This window comes from Acinonyx jubatus, chromosome F2 (assembly GCF_027475565.1).
Source record: "Acinonyx jubatus isolate Ajub_Pintada_27869175 chromosome F2, VMU_Ajub_asm_v1.0, whole genome shotgun sequence".
Taxonomy (NCBI): Eukaryota; Metazoa; Chordata; class Mammalia; order Carnivora; family Felidae; genus Acinonyx; species Acinonyx jubatus.
The window spans coordinates 70,801,955-70,823,500 of record NC_069394.1 but is presented as its reverse complement, the minus strand read 5'-3'; the positions used below and the strand labels follow the sequence as shown (position 1 = coordinate 70,823,500).

Sequence of the window (21,546 nt, the reverse complement as noted above, 5' to 3'; positions counted from 1 at the left end):
TTTTGAATATACTCATGTGTTCCTAACATCTACAGAGCTGAGTCTTGTCCTACTATAAAGAAGAGTCTTCTAACCTAGAGTACTTCTTAAAGTCATCCAAGTGAACAAAATTAAATAATCTTAGTATGTTGTTTCTTCCAGGGGAAAAAAAATCCTAGCTCATTTTGTGACCCCTAAAAAGAATCTCTCATGATAAAATGAACTTTAGAAAAAGGTACTGGGGAACAGCCATATGACTACTTAAATGCTATTCTAAATTATTGACATGATTCCGCAGATTGAATATGCATTATGAAAGAACATCCTTTTGAACCTCATTCATAATACCCAAAGCAGTGACTATAGTCTGCATGAAAAACTAAAATAATGGCCCCACTCAGTTGGATCTTCAGAAGAATTCTTTTAAATGAACAGCAGGGGTTCTAAACTATGGGAGAGGAGAAGAGCCAAGAATCATAATTTTTAAAAGCTCCACCAATTAATATTAATATATAGCAGGGCTAAAAATCACTAGGCTAGAGCAAACCTGAACTAAACCATCCCACAAGTGTCTCCAGTTTCTCCAGAGATGCTACAAAATTCTGAAAGTTTTTTTTTTTATTTTTAAAAAATATTTATATTTGAGAGAGCACATCAGGGGAGGGACAGAGAAAGGGGACAGAGGATCCAAAGCGGGCTCTGTGCTGACAACAGCAAGCCCGATGTGGGGCTCAGACTCAGGAACCGCAAAATCATGACCCGAGCCAAAGTCAGATGCTCAACCGACTGAGCCACCCAGGAGCCCCTAAAAGTGATTTAAGTGTTAAGCTTCTGAACAGACATAAGAAAACCACATTTCACCCCACAGTAGAGGAAGGACTTAGGGCAAGAGCAGCAATGAGCACATTCCGACCACCAAGGGTGAATCAAATACTATTAGACTTACTTGCTCATTTAATCCTGACAACTCTGTAAAGTATTATTATCTCTGTTATACAGATGAGGAAGCTGGGGCTCAGAGAGTTCATGTAACTTACCCAATGTGACAGCCTCAATAGGCGGTGAGATTAGAATACACACACACAAGCTACTAGCTTCAAAGATGGTGTGGCTTTCATTACTCCAGTAATAGAGCGTTAAAACCCCAGAAATATGAGGACCATTAATAAAGGGCTGCTGACTGATGACGAGCTAAAATCTGGTTTTCAAAAATGCATTCGACATTCAAAATGTATTAGATATTTACTGATAGACACAGTTGTGTATCACAATGCTAAATTAGACCTCCTATTATGTGTATTGCATATGGGGCTCCCTCTACCCAAAGGGAGGACACCTCTTGCTGCTTCTTCCATTCCCCACCCTCCCCCAGCCCTTCTTACCCCCTCGCTGCTGGCAAAACTAATTTTTTTCCACTTGAAGCCTTTCCCAACTCCCACATTTTGCAAAAACAGGGGCTATTCCCAAAGCATTTGCTCCATGATCATCACTTACCTGCCTTCCTTTACCACTTGAGTATAAGCTCTCAAAAAGTCAGTAGTAACATTTTATTCATCTTTGAATCTCCAACACCTAGTAAGCCTCAGGCTTAGAGTAGGTGTTCAAAATAAATACTCGTTGACTAATTCACATGATAAGATTTTAGTCTTTTTTTTTTTTTAAATAACCTATCACATGTTTTGGAAACCCAATAGTTTAAAAGGAAAGTTCTGGGTCTACTGGGAATAATTTAAACACTTCTAAACAAAACTAACAAACTTATTGGTTAATATGATAGACACTCTGAAGGTCAAAGTCCTATTTTCACGTGGCATTTCTCAGCCACAATACACCTAAATGGATTCTGTTTCATGCAAAGCTTCATCAATTTTTAATTTATGTTTTGAACGTGTCTATATTTTGTACTTTTAAACCATTGATTTTTGTCCCCACTGGTCATCTCCCCAGCTTGAATAAACCCCCTCTCTAACAACCTGACCGGGAAGCTGGTGTTCCTGACCAGCATGCATATCCAAGCCCATCTGTATTTGGATCTGATGGAAGCCTTGTACCTTTGTGAAGACTGTGAGCAAATGGCCCTTGGTGTATTCCCAAACTTCCTAAGAAGGAGAAGAAACTCTTGTTTCTTGGTTACATGAAAAAAATAAAAGTCTGTGTTTCTTGTATCTGCTGAGAAGAAACATTTGTCTTCTTGGCTACCAAGAATATCCAGGCCTGTCTCCTTTCCCAAAACATTGAAATGCAATTCCCTCTCCCCCCACCACCTTTCTTTCTTTTCATAACTGCTTTGGTGCTAACTGATTGTTTTAAAGGCCAAACCAAAAAACCTATGCAAGAAGTGTGGCTTTTGATAGCAGAAGTTGAAAATGGAATTCCTTGTGGATATAGGTGGATATAGCTAATGGATAAGCATCATTGAGTAAGACCCTAACTAAAGTTTCCAAGGAGATATCTGGACACATGCCAGCAGGGAAATAATGGGGTATCAGTAAATTAGATATGGAGATGTTTGCCAAATTCTGGGATAATCAAATTAACAAAGCTCCTCTTGGAAATTAAAAGGTATAATTTTAGGAAAAGTCTTTTCAAAGGTCTACTTTATATATTTAATAAGCTTCAAAAGTATGATATAAAATTATAATGTAGTTTAATAAATTTATAGTTTCAAGACCTATAGATATGGTACAAAAGAAAAACAGAGACTTATGTCTCTGGGGTCTAATGCATCGAGAAATCATGCCCCACTGCTGAATGTCCTTTATAAGAATACAAAAACCTTAAACTCCCCTTTTTGACTTTTATGTAAATGTTTATACAGCCTCAGTGAAATTTGTAAAAGTACCTCTGTTCAAAAACAAACATGAATGAAACATTAGGAGCTCTAGAATGAGAGCATGATATAAGAGGAAACTCTCAGTGAAGACTGAAAAAGTCAGAATCATTTTGGAGTCAACCCAGAAAATCTCAGTTTTATTACACAAAGACCATCATTTAACAAAAATAAGCAACAGATGTCCAAAACATATACCCATTTTCAAGAGAAGCATTTCTCGGGACGCCTGAGTGGCTCAGTCAGTTAAGCATCCAACTTCGGCTCAGGTCACCACCTCATGGTTCATGAGTTCCAGCCCCACATCTGGCTTTGTGCTATCTGCACAGAGCCCGCTTGGGATCATCTGTCTGTCTGTCTGTCTCTCTCTCTCTCTCTCTGCCCCTCCCGTGCACTTTTTCTCTCGTTCTCTCAAAAATAAACATTAAAAAAAAAAAAGATTTTCTAAAAGAGAACCATTTCTCACCTCATGTGTAAAGATCTTAGGTTTGTCTGGAACAAAGGTGGTCCCAGAAACACAAAGCGTGGTCCCAGAACAGCAGAATCCGCTTCCCCTGAGAAATTGTTAGACATGAAATTGTTAGACATGCAAATTAGTGGGCTCCCTTCCAGAGCTGGGAAATGGGGTGGAGCCCAGCAATAATATTTTAACAAGTCTTCCAGGCTAGAGTTTGGGAACCAGTGGCCCAGACCTGTGCTGGCCAATAAGATGGAACAAGCTCCATGTTGCTATTGGACATTTGAAATACGGCTCATCCCAACTGAGACGTGCTGCCACATGAAAAATACAAACTGAATGTCAGAAACAGTACAAAAATAATAAAAGATATAATTCATGCTTTCTGTATCGATTATATATTTAAATAGTAATGATTTGGATAGATCAGGTTAAACAGAGTCTATTATTAAAATCAATTTAATCAGTTTTTTTCATCTGGCTAGAAGAACATTTAAAATTACACAAGTTGCATTATATCTCTAAGAGGCAGCACTGCTCTAGACCAAATTTCTTAAAAATGTAACAACTGACCTCACAAAACTCATATGGAAAATTAAGTAACCTCTGCCTCAATACTTTCAATGACAAGGAACCTGCAAATGACCACTTTCATTTCCGGACAGGACTTTCATATATTGAATTAAGATCTGCTGTGCTTTAACATCCTGGGGTTGTTTGTTTTCTCTTTATCTTGATTCTGACCTTTAAACCAGAGAATAAGGATAACGCTTTGCCTCATGACAATTCTTTGATACTGGGTAACTTATATCTTTTCTTTGCCAGGCAGAAAATGCCCCCAGTACAATATACCTTGCCTTTCCTGGGCTGAAAATATCCCACACAGCATCCCCCCCCCCCCCATCATTAGTCCACAGAATGCATGATTTCTGCTTTCACGGTTATTCTACGTGAAACATCCTTCTCTTTGGTAATATCCCTCATGTAGGAAAAATGGTCCAAATCTTTGGAAATGGCCAAACTGATTTCTAGTGCCCTTTCAGTGGAGCTCACAGCATTGTTAGCACACCCTCGAGGGTTATCTAATTCTAGAGGGTGTGCACTTCTGATGGCCTTTAATTGGCTTGGCTATTTTACAAGTCCGTAGGAATAGACTTGAAGTTATAGAAAATGGGTAACAAAGGCAAGTGCGTGCCCACGGTAATGCAGACGATTCGTGTTCATGGCAGTGTAAATGGATTTTGTCTGGTGGAGAACATAAATCTCTGTAAGTCAAAATACCATCTGAGTAGATTTTAATTAGCGACTTGAATAAAATACTTGACACCTGTTCATTTTATTTTTGTGACTTTACCTTTTAGAAAAGTATGCTTTACCACTCCTGAGACAGGCTTCCCAGAACACGGAAGGTTAAATTAGATGTGGTCTGCACACAGTGGACTCCTCTATGCTTGCCCGGTTACCATACATCCCATAACTCTAGATATTTCTAATAACCTCATTAGCACCTACTGACACACTGAGTTCGTGGTGAAACAAAACACTTATCTCCTTCTTCACGGATGACAGTCCAGCCGTTTCCTCAGTCCTGTACCTTTTCTTTTATAACTCAAATGCTAGATTTTTTTTTTTTACACTTACGTCTTTTAAATTTAATGTTCAGGATTTGAGCACATTATTCCCGCCTGCCGATACCACTGTCATTTCATGGATCTCTTTATGGAAGTGCAAAACAGGGGCCAGAAGCACTCCGAACTCAGGGAGGCTTTTGGTAATCAAGCTTGAATTCCGCAGTTGGGATGGGAGAGGAGGAGGGAAAGGACTTCTCTCCAGAAGCAAGTTCGAGCACAGGCTGAGGCAGGTTTTGTGGGGCCTGAGACGTACACAGTTTGGGAGTAGGGGATCCTCCTCAGAAGAAATGATGCAAAATTGTCTTCTTTATGTGATGTCAGACTTCAATAACATTACGGTCTTCAAAAACGTAGAAAATTAAGAATATAAAACTGCCAGAGCCTCTCCAAGTGTAGCAGGATTCGGGCACAGAGTTGTGACACCAAGCCTTTTCTTTCAGGAAGCAACTTTATTCCTGCCAGCGCCGCTCAGTTGGGTTCGCACCCGAAGAACTGAGCCCCAAACGCCACGTGGCGTAGTTTTGTTTTGTGTTGATATTTATTTATTCACTTATTCATTTATTTACATCCAGGTTAGCATACAATGGAACAATGATTTCAGGAGTAGATTCCTTAATGCCCTTACCCATTTAGCCCATCCCCCCCCACAACCCCCTCCAGCAACCTTGTTTGTTCTCCATATTTAGGAGTCTCTTATGCTTTGTCCCCTTCCCTGTTGTTATATTATTTTTGCTTCCCTTCCCTTACGTTCATCTGTTTTATGTTCACTCATATGAGTGAAGTCATAGGATATTTGTCTTTCTCTGACTAATTTCGCTTAGCATAATACCCTCTAGTTCCATCCAGGTAGTTGCAAATGGCAAGATTTCATTCTTTTTGATTGCCGACTAACACTACATATTATACATATACATATATATATATATGTATATATATATATATATATACACACACACACACCACATTTTTATCCATTCATCCACCGATGGACATTTGGGCTCTTTCCATACTTTGGCTATTGTTGATAGTGCTGCTATAAACATTGGGGTGCATGTGTCCCTTTGAAACAGCACACCTGTATTCCTCGGATAAATGCCTAGTAGTGCAATGGCTGGGTCGTAGGGTAGTTCTATTTTTAGTTTTTTGAGGAACCTCCATACTGTTTTCCAGAGTGGCTGCACCAGTCTGCATTCCCACCAACAGTATAAAAGACATCCTCTTTCTCCACATCCTCGCCAACATCTGTTGTTGCCAGTGTTGTTAATGTTAGCCATTCTGACAGGTGTAAGGTGATATCTCATTGTGGTTTTGATTTGTATTTCCCTGATGATGAGTGATGTTGAGCATTTTTTCACGTGTCAGTTGGCCATCTGGATGTCTTCTTTGGAGAAACATCTAGTCATGTCTTTTGCCCATTTCTTCACTAGATTATTTGTTTTTTGGGTGTTGATTTTGATAAGTTCTTTATAGATTTTGGATACTAACTTTTTATCTGATATGTCATTTGCAAATATCTTCTCCCATTTGTCGGTTGCCTTTTAGTTTTGCTGATTGTTTCTTCCGCTGTGCAGAAGCTTTTTATTTTGATGAGGTCCCAATAGTTCGTTTTTTCTTGTTTCCCTCGCCTCTGGAGACATGTTGAGTAAGAAGTTGCTACATGATGAGTAAGTAGGTTTTGCCTGATTTCTCCTCGAGAATTTTTTCCTGCCTTACATTTAGGTCTTTCATCCATTTTGAGTTTATTTTTAGGTATGGTGTAAGAAAGTGGTCCAGGTTCATTCTTCTGCATGTCTCTGTCCAGTTTTCCCAGCACCATTTGCTGAAGAGACTGTCTTTATTCCATTGGATATTCTTTCCTGTTTTGTCAAAGATTAGTTGGCCATACATTTGTGGGTCCATTTCTGGCTTCTGTATTCTGTTCCATTGATCTGAGTGTCTCTTTTTGTGCCAGTGGCATAGTTTTTTGTATATTTTTTACTTCTTTGTCTCCCATATATGGTAACACACACAAACATGCAGTCTGATTAAGTGGTCTCATGTTACAAGGTCATGAGGGATGTTATCATGGACGCACATAGCCAGATTACCTTGAGGTTTTGTTAGGTTTTGTTAGGGAACCCTACCACATTCCCCCCCTTTGATACTCACACCCTCTATTTTGGGTCAAACAGCATCATCTTGGTTTAGACGTTTGTATTTCTATAACATCATTACATGAGTGACCATCCTTTTTTTTTTTTTTAATTATGGTCTCAATGAGACCGGAGACAGACCATGCAACCAAGGGAGCTAAGCAAGGTATGATTAAGCAACCTCCCAGAATTAGGAGGATAATTTTTATGAGAGTTTTGAATCCTCCGAAAGTTGAAAAACATCCTCCAGATAACTCCTTGGGGTTTTAACTCTTCCAGGTCTGGACGGGGACATGAGAAATCCTTTTCATTTGATTTGTGATCTCCTCTATGACTTTTTTCTCATTATCAATCAGCAGTTGCTTACGTTAAACTTTTGACAAACTTTTTTTTGGCGGGGGGGGGGGGGGGGGAAGCAAGCAGGTAATCTAAGTCCAAGCAATTTTGATAGGTAGCATTGTGTGTTTTGGTTTGCTGCTTGGCTAGTAAGTCAACCACTCTGGCAGTTTTGTTGGTTATAATTTTTATAATTGCCTATAGTCTGATTGTGCGGTTTAGCATGTAAATGGGAGTGCAGTAGCCTGAGGACCCGTCCTCTGTCCAGGCGGCAGGGCCATAATATTGGATTATATGCTCGGGAGGCCCTTTATTGCCTTTTTAATTGCCAATTTGTAAGGCATGCTGCTTTCTTTGCGTCTCCCTCTCCCCATACACTTGGACTCCCGAATGTTTCCCTCTGGCAAGTGGGAGCAGGAAGAAAGATGGACGAAGAGTTCCCAGCACACGTGACCGTGACCAGACCAAGGGAAGTACTGTAGAGCTGTCCTTCCACATATCTAGTACAGTCCACCTGGGACCCGCCATTTGATGGCTGTGTTGACAACTGTCCCAGGCCTCTCAGAGATGAGAAAAGTTAGAAAATGGATGGGGATCTGGCTCAAGGTGATCTGGGGCCCCCACCACTGGGTTTTCCTGGCAGTTCAGTTGGCCTAGGAATGTTAAGTTTTTAACAGAGACGACGATGAACTTTTCCCCCACTAGGGAAGAAAGTTCTTCCCAATTATTTGAGCTTTTGAGAAGCCAAACCCCGGTAGTAGGACTGGGGTATTTTGTTTTACTCTAAAGTTTGTGGGGATCTAATTTTCTAGTCTCTTATGGCCACTGTTTTCCCACATTGATACCAATGAAGTATCCTATCCACAAGAGGAAGGTGAGTGTTCACAGAAACCTCTCCCCACATTTGCAGACAACCGGGGCGGCCTAGGCCAATCCTGTGACAAAGAGTAGAGCAAACATCACAGTAATAGTGAGAAACAAGGGCGACAGTGCATCACAAGTAAGGAAACATATAGAAAATAAGACGGTCATCTGTCTCACCAGACGGTCGGTTCCTCAGCCTTCTGCTGTGCATAGATCAGGCAGCTTCCGGAGTGACTAAAGCAGGGCTGCAGTCTCCCGGAGCCTCTGGAGTTGCAGAATCTTCCGTATGGTCAGCTTGCACAGCATTGATGGGTCAGGAATGCATGCCCAGTTTCGAGATGCCGGCTTCACTCTGCTGTGGTGAATCCAGGGACACACTTTGGCCACCTTTACTGCAGGAGGGGTGGACAAAATGACAGTGAACGGGCCCCTCCAGAGGGGTTTTAGGGGTTGGACATTTCACTCCTTTATCCATATTGCATCTCCTGGTTTAAAGGGGTGAGCGTCTGTGGTCAGACTCACAGGTAATGGCTCCCTGACCCAGAGGTGTAAGGTGATTAGGGCAGAGCCCGAGGGCCCGCATCTGTTGTCTTAGGGTTAGGTTGTCCATCGCATTTAGATCCTCCCCCTTATGCCCTTGATAATGGGGGGAGGGTGCCTGTCAAAGATCCTATACGGGGAGAAGCCCGTCTGCTTCTTCAGCCCCCCACCTGCAGCTGCGGTCCCTTATCTCTCCCTGCCTCATGTTAACCCTTTCCCTGTTTATTCCACCCCTGGAACAGGGCCTATAACTGCTGTCAGGGAACAGGGACGATGACCGTTGCAGCTTCTTCAAGCTGACAGGGGGCGGTGTAGGGAGGGGTACAGCAGTTAGAGTCCACCCGTGGGTCGGTCGAGTGGCCCACAGCATGTTTCTACAGGAAGGCTGGCAGGCAGGAGGTGGTATAAACATCAGCAGACACACAGAGAAAAACACAAAGTAACGATTATACTGACCAACAAGATGGCGTCTTAAGATAATGTCCTTAGTTCCCAAACCCGTCAAACAACCTAGGAGAGACCCTGACTTTGTCAGGGGATCTCTCATAACTCAGGTGATGGAGGAACAGGAGCAGCGCGTAACCAATGGTGGCTCTATTTCCAAGAGTTCGGCCCTAGATCAACTTAGAAAACATTTTTTTTAAACATCTAATGCTTCTGAGGTGTTATTTAGAGTTTTGCTGAGCATCAGCAGACAGTTTGCTTTATTTTGAGGGGTAAAACTCTTCTATGAGCCAGGAGTTCTACTAGAGAAAGAGTCAAAGCAGCCATTTACCATTATTAATTTGCAAATTTTTAGGTAAGCCAAGCCTGGGTATCATTTTATAAAGCAGAACTTTTATTACTTCTTGTGCCTTTTCTGTCTTGTAGAAGAAGGCCTTTACTCAATTAGTAAAAGTATCAATCCATACCAACAGATGTTGGCATTCCTTCGACCTTGGCATATGAGTGAAACCTAATTGTCAGTCTTCCGGGGATTAGCCTCCAGTTCTTTGACTGCCTGGGAGAGAGAGTTTGTTGAGAGGACTGTTTCCAAGATATACTTCACAGGCTGACACTACTTGCAGAACTGTCCTTGACAAATTTTTTCCAGTAAACATCCTTTGGGCCATTTGATAAATCTTGTCCTTCCCTAAATGAAAGGCCTGATGCTGTGTTTTAATGATCTTTTAGCCCTGTGAGCTTGGTAATAGTAATTGCCCTGCTCTGTTTAGAACCATTCCAAGGGCTGGAGACAGTGCCTAGGAGTCAGACCCTGGTTTGTTTGTTTTTTGGAGAGTAGGTGGGATTGAGTCTCCTTTAATAATTGATATAGCAGGCAAACCATTTTCCTGAACCCTGGTATCTACAGCCTACAATATCCAATAATTTCCCAAAATTCATACAATTGTTTATTTGTTCTGGAGTTACTCGTACTATAGTCTCTAATTTAGTTATAATGTCCCTTCCTACAAGGCAGTAAGGCTCTCCGGTATTATCCAGAAAGAATGAGAAAAAAATTAGTTTTTTCCCACATGCATCCCAGGGGCTGAGAGAAAAATTTAGTTAAGAAGTTTTCTGGAGATGCCTCTAATCGTCGTACTGCGTTTGGATACTTGGCCTGGAGTGGAAAGGAGGACAGAAAAGGTAGCTCAGGTGTCAAGAAGGAAATCAACCAGTTTTCGTTCTATATTTAGAGTTACCCGAGGCTCTGGGTTTCTGATAGACAGTTGGTTCAGGGGAGCCTCAGTGAAGAGCCCCAGGCCCCGTCAGTCCCTTGCAGGGACATGGTTATCTGAGCCTCACAGATACAGGTCCCCGAACGGATTCAGATCTCCACTGGTTGTCTCCACACAAGGGGCCTGGCTTATGGGTTTTTTCTTTTGTTGTCCCCTCTGAGGACATTCTCATTTTAGTGCTCTGAATGGCCATATAAATGGCACTTGGTGCCAGGACCTCAGGAAGTCTGGTCTGACATAGTACCTAAGGCCACACTAAGGCCTCAGATTGTTTTGTTTTGTTTCTAAGCCTCCTTTTCTTTTCTTTTCTCTTCTTTTTTCTTTTCTTTTCTTTTTTTTTTATTCTCCTTTTGATCTTGGTTGCAATATACCCAGTTGGCAGCTCATAAGAGCTCCTCCAAGGTCCCTTCTGGACCAACAGCCAGTTTTTACAGTTTTCTCCTACTACCTGGGGCCGATTGAGTGACAAATTTGTCTTTTAGAATCATCTCAGCCTCAGGAGTGTTAGGGGAAATAGCCATATGTTGAATGAGAGCCTCCCTTAACCTTTCCAGGAAGGCCACTGGGCTTTTATTTTGGGTCTGTAAGATAGTGGATACTTTAGCATAAGTTAATGGTTTAACTTTAGACCTCCTGACCAGATATAAAAAAATTTTTTTAAGATTTTTCTTTATAAACCTTTTACAATTTTTCTTTGCTTTTAGATTTTGACCTAAGCCTTTTTTCTGTGTGTGTGTGTGTGTGTGTGTGTGTGTAAACAACCAGTCTCATTTAGGACAAAAGTATTTTTCTTTTTTTTTTACCTTTAACAAAAAATGTATTTTTATTATATATATATATATATTTTTTAATATATCTACTTTTTTACATGCAGAGTTGCTTTCCTTATTGTCATTAGTCTTAATGACATTGAGCAGGAATTTTAACTCTTAGAAACTTTAGTGTCCAGTGAAAACTAAGTAGTAACCAACTGTGAACTGTTACATCAGAATTTCTAAGATGGCAAACTTACAAATCAATTAACCAACTGAGCCACCCAGGTGCCCCAAAGTTAACCATTACTTTAAGTCATCCTTTTGCTAACAAATTAGAACAGAGATAACATGAGCTCATTTGACCTCCAGCAAATCTAGGTAGAATAAAAGGTTTTTGGTTGTTGTTGTTGACAAACATTGCCTGTCTCAAACCAGCAAACTTCAATTAGCTTAAACACTGAATACGTTTTACTTGGGTCCACGGAAGACACTTTGTTCCCCATGGTTAATTTTTACCTGGAACGTTGGTGGGGAAATCTGACATCCGGGGTCTTCGCTCCTCGACATCTAGGGTGGGAGGAGGAGTTGATGGTGCCTGAGGCATTGGGGAGCCAGTTGTGCAGGCCGCCCCCCAGGTGGGGCAGAAACAGGAGGGGGGGAAGGGCAGGCAGAAGAGGCGAGGTGCCAGCAGAAGGCAGAGAAAGAGAATTCCTTGGTTTAAATCTTATCAGGTCAGACCGAGGAGCAGACTCCAGGTTTCTTTTGTTCTGTTTTGTTTTGTTTTGTCCCCCCCCCCCCCCCCCCGCCCCCAGTCCGTGTCAATCTGGAGAAGACAGGGAGTTTCCCCGAAACAAAAGGAGTTTCAGCAGCTGCTTGGGAATATTCCTTAAAGTCCCCGTTCTGAGGTAAACCGACCAGAGACAGTTGTCTCTAATGATCATAGTCACTGACCCAGGAAATGAACGAGAGACAAATCCCCACACACAGTCACACGGCCACTCCAACCCGCCAGCCAGCGCCCAGCGCCTTAGAGTTGCGGCTTCATTCCTCATCCCTCTTGGACCTACTAGGGCCATGCTGGGAGGTGATCAGGCTCCCCTTCTGCCTCTTAGGGGCAGGTCTGCCAAAACGAACCCGGGCTCTCACCAGTCTGACGGGCGCTCCTTGAGCAGGCTCCTGGGCCTCACGGGTTCCATTGCGCACCCAGGTCCCCACCCTGCTGCGCTGGGAGGGCTGGTCTCCTGCGGATCAAGTGGGTCCTCTGGTGCCAAGTAAGCTGCCTCTCCTGTCACCCCGAGATCCACATCCCCGGTGGCAAAGGAGGTGGAAATGCACAGAAAGTCATGACACCCGGGCTTTTCTCTCCAGGAAGCAGCTTTATTCGTGCCAGCACCACTCAGATGGGTGTGTGCCCAAACGCCACACGGTGTATTTTTTTATATGTTTTTTACTTCTCTGTTTCCCATGTATGGTAACACACACAAACATGCAGTCTGATTAAGTGGCCTCAGTTAAAGGTCACGAGGGATGTTGTCGCCTGCGCGCATAGCCGGGTTACCTTGAGGGTTTTTGGTTTTTCTCTTTCCTTAGGGAGAGGATCCTACCACACAAGGACCTTGCAAGGGATTCCATGAAAGCGAGGGACCCTGAGCCCAAGCTTCTGCTCTGCAGGTCAACCAACTTACCGGCACAGAGAAGGTCCTCAGTACCTGGACATCACAATATTTATGTCATTCATTCCTGTGGCTCCCTACCTCTTTCGGAAGATTTGTAGAAGGCTCCATGCACGTGGGTTTTTTTTAAGTATTCTGAGCTTATTTTGTTTTCTCTTCTAAAGGTCTCCTGCTAGCTATTTTCTAGTGCCTGAAGTTTACTTGGGCTTTTTCCCAGAGTAAAACTATAGGGCAATTGCTCTGAAATTGACAGGGAGGTGAAATTGAGGTGAAATGTATAAAAACAAGATGTCTTACTTTTGTAATTAAAAAAAAAAAAAGAAAAACGGATTCAGGGCCCAGGAGGGAGACCAGTGGCAGGTCCCTACTTCCCTTGCAGGTCACTTCCCAGGCAACACGTGACAGTGGTGATGAGCCCAGCAAACTCCCATTTCTCTCCCTGCCCTATTTTCACCTTCTGATTCAATACTTCTAAACGCATCAAAAGAAACATCCAAACACCCTGAAAGTAAAGACAGGTCGCAAAAGGGAGGCCAGAGAGAATGAGGGAGGGTAAAACTTTCTTTTTACCTCCACAGAAGAGAAGGTCCCCGTGCTTCAGAGCTCACTGAGTCCGCCCATTGTTTTAGCAGCAGGAGGGAAAATCTGCCACCGCCCCTTTTCACCTGCTGTTGTCCCGCCCCTTCTTCTTGAATGTTCACTTTCCATGAGCTGGGTTGTGTCCTAAGAGCCACAGTGGGATGCTGCAAGTCTGCGGTTTCCTGTTGTTTTCCCAGGAGTTGAAGGAAGAGAATGGTCTTACTGTTAGGCATGTGTGTGCTGAAGAGTTTTTGGATAGGACGCTATCATTGCTGTAGGCTGAATGAAAGGTTGTGTGGTCTTACCATGCCGGAATCTGCCTTTCAGCTCAGCCCCCTTCAACGTTTTATGCCTCAGATGAGCGCCCTGGTCCAAGTCCAGTCCCCAACCTCATACCAAAGGAAATGGCCTGTATAAGTCCACAGAATTACAATGGCATAAATATTTAATATTCAAAGCGTGTGTTCAGTAACAGAATTTGGAAGATCCTTCCCCTTTGCTTGTGCTGTATATACATTGTAGCCTCATAGTATTTAAGACTGAATTCGAGCTTCACCCCTTGTTAGTTGTGTAACCTTGAGAGATTACTGAAGCTTTCTAAGCCTCAGTTTCCCCATCTGCCAAAAGCCGTGAAATCAAGATAATAGCAACATTTACCTTATATGTGATTACAGACATAATATATTTAAAGACTTTAGTATGCTGCCTGGTATGCCCTCAGTGCTTAGGAAAAGGCTAGGGGTTATTACATTTGTCACTTGTCATTTTGTACTATAATGACTTTTTCTTGAGATGGTTTTAAAGTTTTTTATTTACTTATTTTGAGAGAGAGAGAGAATAAATGTGCATGCAGGAGTGGGGCAGAGAGAGAAGAGAGAGAGAGAATCCTAAGCAGGCTCCACACCATCCGCTCAGAGCCCACAAACCATGAGATCATGACCTGAACTGAAATCAAGAGTCTGACGCTCACCCAACTGAGCCACCTAGGCGCCTCTAAGATTTTATTTTTAAGTAATCTCTACACCCAACGTAGGGCTCGAACTCACAACCCCAAGAATGAGAGTCACACACTCTACTGACTGGCCAACCAGGCATCCCTGTATTATAATGGCTTTTTAACAGCTACATTGAAATAGAATTTATATAACATAAAAACATACTTGTTTAAACTGTACCATTCAGTGGTTTTTAGTATACTTACAGAGTTGTGCAACATCACCATAATCTAAGTGGAGAACATTTCTATCCTCTCAAAAAGAACTCTATTAGCAGTCATTCCCACTGCCTTTGCCTGAAGAACCTCCAGCAGAATGTTGAATACAAGCGGTGAGAGCGACATCCTTCTCTTGTCCCCAGCCTTAAAGGGAAAGCATTCAGTCTTTGACCATTCAGTCACCTCGTTGACAGTTTTTCACAGATTTTCTGTATCAGTGGGAGGAAATTCCCTTCCATTCCTAGCTTGCTGAGTGTCTGTCACGAAAAGGTGGTAGATTTTGTCAGTTGTCTTTCTGGGTCTCTTCAGATGATTGTGTACTTTCTGTTTTTTATTCTCTCACTATAACATATTACTAATTTAATTGATTTTCTGACGTTAAACCAACCTTGCGCTCCTGCAATAAATCCTGCTTTCTCATGGTATATAATCCTTTTTGTGTGTTGCTGCTGGATTTGGTTTGCTAGTTTTTTGCTGAGTCTTTAAAGATAGGAACGTATGCCTTAATTAGGTCCGAATGGCCAGGGCATAACACACGTCGTAATGTGTGTGCAAGGGAGCTAAAACTGGAAGAAGTCACATCCTGCTGTTAGTGAAGGATACAAGGCCAGACTCACTTAGAGCAGAAACTCTCCCTGGAATAATTATGTTAGAGAAATCTGCTTGGTTTTGCATTATCAGGACTATCAGGCACCACTTTCAAACCTAATATGAATAACGTGAAATGTACTTAGTGAATGAAAACATACGTACAGCTATATACAATAGGTTCCCCATGAATATAAATTGATGGTGTTAAATAATATTAAGAGAAAAATGCATGAGAAAAACAAAGAAATGTCTAAGCCTTGAGAAAAATTAAGAACTAATGATGAATCAAACATCTGTTCATTCATTTTAAAAGCATTTATCGAGAGAAGGGAAAGATGGGTGATGGGTATGGAGGAGGGCACCTGTTGGGATGAGCACCGGGTGTTGTATGGAAACCAATTTGACAATAAATTGTTTTTAATATAAAAAAATCAAAATAAAAAATAAAAGCATTTATCGAGTGCCTACTATCAGATGCCAGACTCTGAAGCAATACCAAAAAGACTAGGATACAGTCCTTGTTCCCAAGGGCTCATAGTATGGTGTGGAAGGCAGAGTGATAAATTATTACATTACAGAGTAATAAGCACAGAGTTGATATATATGCCCAGCTCAGAGGCAGCCCAAAAGAGGAAGTAAGGAAGCAGTGGGTGAGAATGTGGAGAAATGAGTCAAGTAGGCCTTGATTATCACTCCATAAAGTTTATAAAGAAGTTCTAGAACATTTTGCCTATGTTACCGTGAGCTTCAGAAACGGGTTACTTATCCAATGCTTACATGGCACTTCATTGCCAAGTGCCAGTCACTGTTCTAAGCATTCTGCAATTATTAATTCAATTACAACCCAATGGGGGAGTACTATTATCATTCTGATTTTATAGATGAGAAAAGTGAGTCTCTGAGAGGTGAAGAAAGTTGTGTGATCCGTATTGTAGGTGGTGAACCTAGGCATTCTAGCATCAGGTTCCATGCTTTTACTGCTACGCTGTGCTGTGCTGCTATAAGAACTTGAGTTTTAATCTAATCTGTTTCCTGGGAAGTGGTTCTGAAACTTTTAATGTACATACAGCTCCCTAGCAATCTTACTAAAAAAGCACATTCATGAGGAGCCCTGGTGGCTCAGTCCGTTAAGCGCCCGACTTCAGCTCGGGTCATGATCTCACGGTCTGTGGGTTCAGGCCCCGCGTCAGGCTCTGTGCTGACAGCTCAGAGCCTGGAGCCTGCATTGGATTCTGTGTCTCCCTCTCTCTCTGCCCCTCCCCTGCTAGCTCTCCCTCTCTAAAAAAATAAAAATATTAAAAAAAAAAAAAAAGCAAAACAAAGCATTCAGATTTAGTAGGTCCAGTTTGGGGTCTGATATTCAGCATTTCTTTTTTTTTTTTTTTTATACCCTGCATTTCTAACACACTCCTGGATGGTGCCAATGCCGGTGGTCCAAGAGACAGGATCTTCTGTGTGTTTTTTTTTTCCCAATATAATACACTCATTCTTAGATTTTTTTTTCTCCATGTCCACTCTTGTGCTTGTGGGAAAATTATGTGGACTTCACATTCTCATCGCCAGTGTGAGTACTTGTGGCTCCAACCAATAGCCTGTAGCACCTGCATGTCCTGTGCTTAAGCATGTGGATGGAGCAAGCCAGCCAGCCAAGAGAAGGATTGGTCAGTCGGGCAAAGCAGCAGGCAGAAGGTCAAGGAAGCGGGGATAGACTCGAGGAAGCAGGAAGAAGGAAAGAAGTCAGGGAGCAGATATAGCCAAGCCTCTCCTGAAAGTTTTCTTGTATGTGGGTTTCTGTCCATGGGTATACATCCCCTTCTGGGTTTTAATTCCAAAGCACAGAAGCCGTATAATCCAAACATGCCACACATACATGTTCCATAGCCTACTAGAAAGTATTTGCTCCTGATAACGTCTACGAGATGAGATCATTGTGAATATCTGTGCATCCCCGCCACGTCCATATTCGTCTCCTCTATATGGGTTGCTGAAATTTAGATCACGGTTTCCTTTGACTAACAAAACTGACTTGTCCACGATACCTCATTTATTTTACAATGGCGCTTCTTCCAAAATTCCATAAATGATTCCACAGTGCCCTCAACTCACCTATTAAATAGGCAATTTCTCTTTTCACGGAGCGATTCCAATTTATCCCCATTCTCTGACTACAAATGACTTCTAAAGGCTTTGCGTGGAGCAGTCTTACTTCCTTTGAGGAGTCTGAGTCATGGACCACTCTCTAAGAATCCAGTATATACCAGTGGGTTATTTCGCACCTCATGGCAAATTCCCAAAACTTTAAATGAGAGAAAATAGTCCCAGCTCAAGACATGGTTTTGACTTTTAAAAATGACTGCTTTATGTTTGTGCCACGTGATGCTGTGATGTTGTAGGTGAGGTGGACAGAATGCCCACTCACAGCCCGGTGCTCTTTTGCACAATGTTAATTTCCTCATGCCCCAGCACCTCGTGGGACTGTCCTCCATGTATTTCCTGATTGTTGGCATCCTGAAACAGCTAACCTGTTCTAGCCCTTATAAGTAAGGGACATGTGTTCACTGGTGCACAGTAACAGTTATTGCCGTCCAATTTTTGTTTGAGTGAGCGGATGCACAGAGAGGTGAAGCAGATTGCCCAAGGTTGCACAGCTGGGAAATGTGAGACCCAAAACCTGAGGCCAGCAAGTGGAGATCCAGAGCCAAGCTCTGAACCACCAGGTTTTGTTGACCCGTCAAGAGTGAACCAAACCAAAGAAGAGTCCTTATCAAAAAAAGAAATATGGGGCCCCCAGGTGGCTCAGTCGGCTAAGTGTCTGACTCTTGATTTCAGCTCAGGTCATGATCGCGCAGTCGGTGATTCGAGCCCCTCATTGGGCTCTGCACCGACAACCCCTGCTTGGGATTCTCTCTCTTCCTGTCTCTCTCTGCCCCTCCCTCGTTCTCGCTCTCAAATAAATAAGAACTTTTTTTAAAAAAAGAGAGAAAGGAGCACCTGGGTGACTCAGCCTGTTAAGTGTCCAACTCTTGATTCTGTCTCAGGTCATCATCTCACCGTTTGTGAGTTCAAGCCCTGTGTCAGGCTCCGTGCTGAAAGTGTAAAAGGTCCTTGGGATTCTCTCTCTCCTCCCCCTTCTCTCTGCTCCTCCCCTACTCATGCTTGCTCACTCTGTCTCTCTCTCAAAATAAATCAATAAACTTAAAAAAAAAGAAATAGCAGCCTCACGTATAAGGAAACGATGCTTTAAAGCCAACAAAATAAAATGTGTAACAAGTCAGCCGGAAGTTTCACTGCAAAGCTGCAGGAAATGGAATCCTTGCTTTCAAATGCAGCAAGAGCAAGGACACCACAGGCCTGGCCTTGGCCTCCGCCCCAAATGAAGGGAACTGGAAGGTGTAGGGCCTCCCGTGGAAAACGCGGATGAGGTGTCCCATTGCGGGAAAAGCAGCTCCCTAAGGAATGGAAGTGTGCGCCCTGAGGCCTGTAGCTGCAGCCTTCACACAGACCGTCCGTCCAGCCGTAGGGGTTGGAGAGCTTAGCCGGTGAGTCAGGCAAGGTCTGCCCTGGGGAAGTTCACCAGCCTGAAGCCTCCCCTGCATATAAATCCTCTCAGTTGGCCATTTCCCTCGAAAACCTGTTTAGATTCCTGCCCTCCTACTCAACAGTAGGCATTTGAATAATGTTGTTCAACGACAGCCAGTTGTGGGGTTCTTGCCTCCGTCGGGTCCGGTCAGTGGGAGGCAGGGAAGCCCGTCCGTGAACCCCGCAGGGGGACAAAGGTGGTGCTTATCTTACGTCACTGTTGCCGATTCAGAGATTTCTCTCAAACTTAGGGGCTTTAGAAAACATTTATCATCTCGCGGCTTCTATGGGCTGGGGATCTGGGCGCAGCCTGGATGCCACCTCCGGTGCTCTCAAGGCTGTCGTCAGGGTGTGGCCCGGGGCTGCTGTCACCTCAGGGTTCCGCTGGGGCAGGACCCGCCTCCAGCCTCCCTCACGTGGCGGTTGGCAACCTCAGTCCTTGGTCACTGTCGGCTGGAGACGTGAGTTCCTTGTCCACACAGACCTCGCCACAGGGTAGCTCACAATGTGGCTGCCAGTCTCCCTGAGGGGAGGGAGAGAGAGAGAGAGAGAGAGAGAGAGAGAGAGCGCGCACGCGCGCGCCAGGACGCAGCCGGAGCCCTCGTATAACTCAGTTTTGGCAGAGGCACCTCATCGCCCCTGCCCCATCCTGTTTGCCAGAAAGGAGCCAAAAGATCCAGGCTACCCTCGGGGAGGGGCTGACATGAGGCCAGGAGTACCAGGGGGGCTGCCTTAGAGGCCAAAGGAAGACAGAGACGGTGAGAGATGCGATGAGGGAAAAGCCTTCTCTCAGATTATCATCTTTCATACAAACACTCTCCTCTGCATATCTGACTGCAAGAAGCCTATCAAGTTATATACAGATACCAAGGAAAATGCGGTGGCTTCTCTTGGTTTCTGTCTCCGTTGCCTGCAGACCGTTAGTTCTCCTTCCCTGGCTGCACCGCTTGCTTGACCCTTCAGAGTCCCGGGACTGGTGACCTGTCACTAGTTGTGCCGCCAGTATTTGGGGCACGTATCTAGGGTGGTAATTTATCATCCACAGCGGGACAGTCTGAGAGGAAAGGCTACTGTTGCTAATTATATGGGAACAACAGGCAAACCAGGATGCAGAGTCACGTCCTCTGAGGCCAAGTTACCGTTTTAGGGGGTACCTCCCTCTCTCCGTCCTTCTCTTCTTTCATTCACTCTTCACCGCGTCTCTCTATACCACTGGTTTCATTTTTTTTTAATGTGTATTTCTTTTTGACAGAGAGAGAGAGAGAGAGAGAACGAGTAGGGGAGGGGCAGAGAGAGAGAGAGAGAGAGAGAGGGAGAATATGAAGCAGTCTCCAGGCTCTGATCTGTCAGCACAGAGCCTGATGTGGGGCTCGAACCCATGAAACGGGAGATCACGACCTGAGCCCAAGTCGGACGCCCAAGAGACAGCCACCCAGGCGCCCCCGTGCCTCCGAGTTTAAAAGTGAGCTGAGATAGAAGCATCGTTCGTAAGCAGCACTGCCGGCCATGCTCCCCTGCTCCGTGCTCCCACGTTGCCCTCCGCTCTCCTGGATCTTCTTCTCCAGCTGCCTTTGAAGATGAGAGACCCGCCTGCACGGTGCTCCCTGCCGGGACTTGGGTTCCAAGCACCCCTCGGTTCTTCCACTGTTGCGTTTACCTGACGCTGGGGCCACTGTGGGGCGTGTCCTCCCTCCCACCGTCAGCCATTCAGGGAGTGTGTGTGTGTGTGTGTGTGTGTGTGTGTGTATGGGGTGTTCCTGGTCAGGGTATCAGAAATTGGAAAGGATTAAGAGTAATACTGTCAGGGTTGTTGGGTTGCTTTTTGTTTTTATAAAGCTTTTCTTCGGCATCTCCTTGTACAGAATATCTATTAGCTACTGTACCATCATTTTATGGTATTTTTTTAAATTCTGCATTTAGAAGTTAACATATCATTAAAAATATGTACTCTGGTGTTTGCCCCTAACTTGGGATACGAACTTTGTAACCAAAATTGAATATAAAAACGAGGAACCATTGACATCACTTACCTAATATGTCCCAGTCTTGTCCCTCTTTAAGGAAACAATTTTTTAATTTATTTTTTTATATTTTATTTTTATTTATATATATATTTAGAGAGAGCAAGAGAGCATGAGTGGTAGAGGGAGAGAGAGATTCTTAAGCAGGCTCCACACTTGGTGTGGAGCTCGACATGGGGCTCAATCTCACAACCCTGAGATGAAATCAAAAGTTGGACGCACAACTGACTGAGCCACCCAGGCGCCCCAGGAAACCATTTTTTTAAACTCTATTCACTATCGCTAGTGGATAGACATTAGCCAGATTGTTGTTATATAAATAAAATTAAGGAAACTACATCCGTGAACTGACTTGCTCATTGAAATAATACTGTTTCCCATTTATTCAGTTACTCTCCCGTCTTTCTTAGTAAACATCCTTTAACTCATTCTAAGAAAGCATGTATATGAACAGAAGAATATTTTCTTAAAACAAAAAAAAAGAAATCTCTTATGATCTTAACAGCAATCATTTCTGTATCATAAACTCAAGAGCAGTCCAAATTGAAATTAACAATTACAGTTTCTAATGATGTGGAGAAGCCATATGTCTTTTTAACTGTTCAGTTGTTCAAGACAAATGAGCACAAGAGTGAATTTTTTCCTTTT

The 21,546-nt window shown here is 43.3% G+C and overlaps 2 long non-coding RNA genes across 3 annotated transcripts in view; one reads left to right on the top strand and one right to left on the bottom strand.

The window, feature by feature from the left end:
• LOC113594749 (uncharacterized) overlaps positions 1-21,546 on the top strand; it is a 77,303-nt gene that overhangs the window by 12,345 nt on the left and 43,412 nt on the right. The window lies entirely within an intron of this gene.
• LOC128312822 (uncharacterized) lies at positions 7,427-18,174 on the bottom strand. The gene is made up of 2 exons (XR_008292608.1): positions 11,759-18,174; positions 7,427-10,369 (listed from the first exon to the last, which is right to left on the bottom strand). It is a non-coding gene; the product is annotated as an uncharacterized LOC128312822 (long non-coding RNA).